The 7,834-nt window shown below is 45.4% G+C and overlaps 1 protein-coding gene across 1 annotated transcript in view; it reads left to right on the forward strand.

Moving 5' to 3' along the window:
- LOC116370072 (NLR family CARD domain-containing protein 3-like) overlaps positions 1-7,834 on the forward strand; it is a 315,247-nt gene that overhangs the window by 251,845 nt on the left and 55,568 nt on the right. The window lies entirely within an intron of this gene.

Genomic DNA, 7,834 nt, shown 5'->3' on the forward strand with positions numbered 1-7,834 from the left:
GTGTGTGTGTGTCCAGAGTGTGTGTGTGTCCAGAGTGTGTGTGTGTGTGTCTCCAGAGTGTGTGTGTGTGTGTCCAGAGTGTGTGTGTGTGTGTCCAGAGTGTGTGTGTCCAGAGTGTGTGTGTGTGTGTCCAGATTGTGTGTGTGTGTCCAGTGTGTGTGTGTGTGTGTGTGTGTGTCCAGAGTGTGTGTGTGTGTCCAGTGTGTGTGTGTGTGTGTCCAGAGTGTGTGTGTGTGTGTGTAGAATGTGTGTGTCCTGAGTGTGTGTGTGTGTCCAGAGTGTGTGTGTGTGTGTAGAATGTGTGTGTCCTGAGTGTGTGTGTGTGTGTGTCCAGAGTGTGTGTGTGTCCAGAGTGTGTGTGTGCCCAGAGTGTGTGTGTGTCCAGAGTGTGTGTGTGTGTGTCCAGAGTGTGTGTGTGTGTGTCCAGTGTGTGTGTGTGTGTCCAGTGTGTGTGTGTGTCCAGAGTGTGTGTGTGTCCAGAGTGTGTGTGTGTGTGTGTGTCCAGATTGTGTGTCCAGAGTGTGTGTGTGTGTCCAGATTGTGTGTCCAGAGTGTGTGTGTGTGTTTGTAAAGAGTGTGTGTGTGTCCAGAGTGTGTGTGTGTGTGTGTGTGTCCAGAGTGTGTGTGTGTGTCCAGAATGTGTGTGTGTGTCCAGTGTGTGTGTGTGTGTGTGTCCAGTGTGTGTGTGTGTGTCCAGACTGTGTGTGTGTCCAGTGTGTGTGTGTGTGTGTATGTCTGTGTGTGTGTGTGTGTGTGTGTGTGTGTGTCCAGTGTGTGTGTGTGTGTGTCCAGTGTGTGTGTGTGTCCAGAGTGTGTGTGTGCCCAGAGTGTGTGTGTCCAGTGTGTGTCTCCAGTGTGTGTCCTGTCTGTGTGTGTGTGTCCAGTGTGTGTGTGTGTGTCCAGAGTGTGTGTGTGTCCAGAGTGTGTGTGTGTCCAGAGTGTGTGTGTGTCCAGAGTGTGTGTGTGTGTGTCTCCAGAGTGTGTGTGTGTGTGTCCAGAGTGTGTGTGTGTGTGTCCAGAGTGTGTGTGTCCAGAGTGTGTGTGTGTGTGTCCAGATTGTGTGTGTGTGTCCAGTGTGTGTGTGTGTGTGTGTGTGTGTGTGTCCAGAGTGTGTGTGTGTGTCCAGTGTGTGTGTGTGTGTCCAGAGTGTGTGTGTGTGTAGAATGTGTGTGTCCTGAGTGTGTGTGTGTGTCCAGAGTGTGTGTGTGTGTGTAGAATGTGTGTGTCCTGAGTGTGTGTGTGTGTGTGTCCAGAGTGTGTGTGTGTCCAGAGTGTGTGTGTGCCCAGAGTGTGTGTGTGTCCAGAGTGTGTGTGTGTGTGTGTCCAGAGTGTGTGTGTGTGTGTCCAGTGTGTGTGTGTGTGTCCAGTGTGTGTGTGTGTCCAGAGTGTGTGTGTGTCCAGAGTGTGTGTGTGTGTGTGTGTGTCCAGATTGTGTGTCCAGAGTGTGTGTGTGTGTCCAGATTGTGTGTCCAGAGTGTGTGTGTGTGTTTGTAAAGAGTGTGTGTGTGTCCAGAGTGTGTGTGTGTGTGTGTGTGTGTGTCCAGAGTGTGTGTGTGTGTCCAGAATGTGTGTGTGTGTCCAGTGTGTGTGTGTGTGTGTGTCCAGTGTGTGTGTGTGTGTCCAGACTGTGTGTGTGTCCAGTGTGTGTGTGTGTGTGTATGTCTGTGTGTGTGTGTGTGTGTGTCCAGTGTGTGTGTGTGTGTGTCCAGTGTGTGTGTGTGTCCAGAGTGTGTGTGTGCCCAGAGTGTGTGTGTCCAGTGTGTGTCTCCAGTGTGTGTCCTGTCTGTGTGTGTGTGTCCAGTGTGTGTGTGTGTGTCCAGAGTGTGTGTGTGCGTGTCCACTGTGTGTGTGTATCCAGAGTGTGTGTGTCCAGTGTGTGTGTGTTCAGTGTGTGTGTCCTGTGTGTGTGTGTGTCCAATTGTTCAGTGTGTGTGTGTTTGTGAGTCCAGTGTGTGTGTTTGTCCAGTGTGTGTGTGTGAGTCCAGAGTGTGTGTGTGTGTAGAATGTGTGTGTCCTGAGTGTGTGTGTCCAGTGTGTGTGTGTGTCCAGTGTGTGTGTGTGTGTGTCCAGAGTGTGTGTGTGCCCAGAGTGTGTGTGTGCCCAGAGTGTGTGTGTGCCCAGAGTGTGTGTGTTTGTGTGTGTGTGTGTGTGTATTTGTCCAGTGTGTGTGTGTCCAGTGTGTGTGTGTGTCCAGTGTGTGTGTGTCCAGTGTGTGTGTCGTGTGTGTGTGTCCGGTGTGTGTGTGTGTGTCTAGTGTGTGTGTGTGTGTGTGTCCAGAGTGTGTGTGTGTCCAGAGTGTGTGTGTGTCCAGAGTGTGTGTGTGTCCAGAGTGTGTGTGTGCGTGTCCACTGTGTGTGTGTATCCAGAGTGTGTGTGTGTCCAGGGTGTGTGTGTTCAGTGTGTGTGTGTGTCCTGTGTGTGTGTGTGTCCAATTGTTCAGTGTGTGTGTGTGTGTGTGTGTTCAGTGTGTGTGTATGTGTGTGTGTGTGTGTATGTGTGTGTGTGTGTGTTTGTGAGTCCAGTGTGTGTGTTTGTCCAGTGTGTGTGTGTGTGTCCAATTGTGTGTGTGTGTGTGTTCAGTGTGTGTGTTCAGTGTGTGTGTATGTGTGTGTGTGTGTATGTGTGTGTGTGTGTGTGTGTTTGTGAGTCCAGTGTGTGTGTTTGTCCAGTGTGTGTGTGTGTGTGTCCAATTGTGTGTGTGTGTGTGTTCAGTGTGTGTGTGTTAATGTGTGTGTTTGTCCAGTGTGTGTGTCTTTGTGTTTAGTGTGTGTGTGTGTGTCCAGTGTGTGTGTGTGTGTGTGTGTGTGTGTGTGTGTATGTGTCCAGTGTGTGTGTGTGGGTTATTATTTTAGGGACACTGAGTCACCAACATCATAAACCCTAAACCCTGGGTAGAGGGGCTCAGTGAATGTGGAGGTGAATGTGATCAGGTGGGTCAGTGTGTCAGAGGAGGCTCTATAGAAGGACAGAGTGCCGGCTGGCCAGTCCAGATACACTCCTACTCTGTGGGAGCTGGAGGGGCGGACGTCTATGGTAGTGGGTTTATTATTGTGACAGGCAGAGTAACGGTTGTCAGAGCAGTACAGGCTCCAGGACTTGTCATTGTCTCCAAGCCAACAGTCATCAACCCCTCCTCTCCTGCTGATTCCTTTATATGTCACTCCTATATCACCTCCTCCTCTCCTGCTGATTCCTTTATATGCCACTCCTATATCAGCCCCCCCCCTCCACTCTACCTCCCAGTAACAGCACCCAGTCAGACCCTCTCTACACAGCACCTGTCTACAGTCCTCAAATCTCTCTGGGTGATCAGGATACGGCTGCTTCTCTCTCCTCCATGTCACCTTTCTGTTCTCCTCAGACAGAGAGAGGAGTCTGTCTACTGTGTTTGGGTCCAGTGTGAGATCACAGACATCTGATGGATGAAACCAGACACAATATTAGAAATCATCATCATTCACATTAGAATGTTAACTCACTTTTCACTAATTCATTTAATGTAGATGTTTCTAGGTATCAAAAGGAGAAGTTAAGGTAACTTGAGACTTGTTGAATGATCATATGTTATACTGTATGGTAATATAAAACACACTTATTCACATTAATTACACACACACACACACACACACACACACACACACACACACACACACACACACACACACACACACACACACACACACACACACACACACACACACACACACACACACACACACACACATTGTCAAAGCAACTCTTTGTAAACGTTGGTGTCCCTGATTTCTGCTTCTGTAGAACTACAGCTGATATTTAATATGACCAAGTCAGTAATGATGTTGGTCTTTGACTTAACTTGAATTAAGACTTATTCTTAGTCATATTCTTCACAGCAGTCAACACTCACATTTTCTAAGTCCAGGTTTCATTCTGTTCTCTCCACCATGTTCCACACTGTAGCGGTAAGCAGAAGAACAGACAGTCATTGAGGGATACACACACACACACACACACACACACACACACACACAGTACACACTACTGTACTGTACTGTGTGTGTGTGTGTGTATACTGTGTGTGTGTGTATACTGTGTGTGTGTGTGTACTGTGTGTGTGTGTGTGTGTATACTGTGTGTGTGTGTGTACTGTGTGTGTGTGTGTGCGTGTGTGTGCGTGTACTGTGTGTGTAAGTCCTGGGTGTGTGTGTGTCCACACACACTCACACACTGGACAAACACACACACAGGACTTACACACACAGTAAACGCACGCACACACACACAGTACACACACACACACAGTATACACACACACACAGTACACACGCACACACAGTACACACACACAGTACACACACAGACAAACATTCGCTTGGCGTATATACGTGTGTGTGTGTGTGTGTGTGTGTATACTGTGTGTGTGTGTGTGTGTGTACTGTGTGTGTGTGTCGTGTGTGAGTGTGTCTCCAGTGTGGGTGTGTGTGTGTCCAGTGTGTGTGTCATTGAGCATTGGACCCACAGACACACACACTGGACACACACACACACTCACACACTGGACAAACACACACACAGGACTTACACACACAGTACACACACACACACAGTACACACACACACACAGTATACACACACACACAGTACACACACACACACAGTATACACACACACACAGTACACACACACACAGTATACACACACACACACACACACACACACACACACACACACACGTATATACGCCAAGCGAATGTTTGTCTGTGTGTGTGTGTGTGTGTGTGTGTACTGTGTGTGTGTGTGTGCGTGTGTCCAGTGTGTGTGTCTGTGGGTCCAATGCTCAATGACACACACACTGGACACACACACACCCACACACACACTGGAGACACACTCACACACGACACACACACACAGTACACACACACACACACACACAGTATACACACACACACAGTATACACACACACACAGTATACACACACACACACACACACACACACGTATATACGCCAAGCGAATGTTTGTCTGTGTGTGTGTGTGTGTGTATACTGTGTGTGTGTGTGTACTGTGTGTGTGTGTGTGTGCGTGTGTGTGCGTGCGTGTACTGGGTGTGTAAGTCCTGTGTGTGTGTTTGTCCAGTGTGTGAGTGTGTGTGTGTGTCCAGTGTGTGTGTCCAATGCTCAATGACACACACACTGGACACACACACACCCACACACACACTGGAGACACACACAGCATATAACTTTGTCCAAGTGTTGGTCAGAATGTTTGTCTTAACCAGCCTGATAAGTCAAACATGTCTGATATGAACATTGACATAAACCCTCTACATACTTGAGTTTCTCCAGTCTGCAGTGTGGATCCTCCAGTCCAGCAGAGAGCAGTCTGACTCCTGAGTCTCCTGGGTGATTGTAGCTCAGGTCCAGCTCTCTCAGGTGTGAGGGGTTTGACCTCAGAGCTGAGACCAGAGAAGCACAGCCTTCCTCTGTGACTAGACAGCCTGACAGCCTGCAAAGAGTCAAATCATATTAAAATCACACTGATATTCATTTTTTTCAGCATATTCAGTCCTGAAACCTTCCATTTCTATTCATAAAATAGTGTATCATCATAAAAAATGACAAATGATCAAAGTATTGCCTGCAGATAGAAACATGTCTAGTACAAATATTATAGTAGACTGACCAGACCAGTTTAAAAAGCAGAATCAGTCAGAAGACAGACAGTGAGGTATCAGATTTAGATTGTATTGAGTATACAGTCCACACCATATCTATTTAGACAGTGAGGTATCAGATTTAGATTGTATTGAGTATACAGTCCACACCATATCTATTTAGACAGTGAGGTATCAGATTTAGATTGTATTGAGTATACAGTCCACACCATATCTATTTAGACAGTGAGGTATCAGATTTAGATTGTATTGAGTATTGAGTCCACAATATATATTATACTGACCTCAGAGTCTCCAGTTTACAGTGGGGATTCCCCAGTCCAGCAGAGAGCAGCTTCACTCCTGAATCCTTCAGGTCATTGTTACTCAGATCCAGCTCTCTCAGGTGTGAGGGGTTTGAACTGAGAACTGAGGCCAACACTTTACAGGATGTGTCTGTGAGTTTACAGACAGTGAGTCTGCCAACACAGAAGAAATACAATGACAGACAGGTTATATTAAAATTTCCCTGCTTACACTGTTAGCATTTTGGATTTCAGATCAAATGTTTCATATGAGGTGACAGTTTATAATGTCACCTTTTATTTGAGGATATTTTCATACATTTCTGTTTCAACGTTTAGAGAAATTAAAAGCATTTTATGTATCTAGTCCCCCTTTTGAAGAAGTCATATTCTGACACTTAAAGTGTATTACATTAGACAAAAGTTTATCTGGTCCCATATTCCTCGAACACAATGACAACATCAAGCCTGTGACGCCTTGACTGAGAAAAGATTGTGAATGAATCATAATGAGTGAGAAAGTTACAGAGGCTACAACAAAACATGTTAACCTCTCACCATTACCAATAACAGAGGCTACAAGAAAACATGCTAACCTCTCACCATTACCAATAACAGAGGCTACAAGAAAACATGCTAACCTCTCACCATTACCAATAACAGAGGCTACAAGAAAACATGCTAACCTCTCACCATTACCAATAACAGAGACTACAACAAAACATACTAACCTCTCACCATTACCAATAACAGAGACTACAACAAAACATGCTAACCTCTCACCATTACCAATAACAGAGGCTACAACAAAACATGCTAACCTCTCACCATAACCAATAACAGAGGCTACAAGAAAACATGCTAACCTCTCACCATTACCAATAACAGAGGCTACAACAAAACATGCTAACCTCTCACCATTACCAATAACAGAGGCTACAACAAAACATGCTAACCTCTCACCATTACCAATAACAGAGGCTACAACAAAACATGCTAACCTCTCACCATTACCAATAACAGAGGCTACAACAAAACATACTAACCTCTCACCATTACCAATAACAGAGGCTACAACAAAACATGCTAACCTCTCACCATTACCAATAACAGAGGCTACAACAAAACATGCTAACCTCTCACCATTACCAATAACAGAGGGGATCTTTGAGCCTCTGTAACTTTCTCATTCATCATCATTCTCGATTCATTCCTGATTATTCATCATCATGGTAGCATCCACATGAATGTAGAAGTGTTCAGAAACATCTTCTATTCTTACTGACAATACAAGTGAAGTGACTCCAAAATGACAGGACATTATTCACCATTCAGTTTCTATTAGGAAAACATCTAAAACACAACCAAGACAAACTGGAAATAAATTCAACAAGTTAGTAGAATCACAAGCTTGATGTAATCACTGCAGGCATGGAACATGGGACCAAATACTAAGCGTATGACTACTTTAATACACTATAAGTGAATATAACCGAATAATTATGACTTTTCAAATGTGAGAACTACATACATAAAGTGCTTTCATATCTGATAATACTGACCTCAGAGTCTCCAGTTTACAGTGGGGATTCCCCAGTCCAGCAGAGAGCAGCTTCACTCCTGAATCCTTCAGGTTATTGTTACTCAGGTCCAGCTCTCTCAGGTGTGAGGGGTTTGACTCCAGAGCTGAGACCAGAGAAGCACAGCCTTCCTCTGTGACTCCACAGCCTGACAGCCTGACAAAGAGATCATCATGACTTCACAAACACACTGTTCATTTAACACCAGTAGTGTAGAAGGACAATGGTAGATGCATTTGGTTTATTCTCTCAAACAACATAAAGATTAATCTTCCATCTCCTATAATTGTATGGTCATAATGTTATAATGT

Source organism: Oncorhynchus kisutch, unplaced genomic scaffold (assembly GCF_002021735.2).
Source record: "Oncorhynchus kisutch isolate 150728-3 unplaced genomic scaffold, Okis_V2 scaffold2442, whole genome shotgun sequence".
Lineage (NCBI taxonomy): Eukaryota > Metazoa > Chordata > Actinopteri > Salmoniformes > Salmonidae > Oncorhynchus > Oncorhynchus kisutch.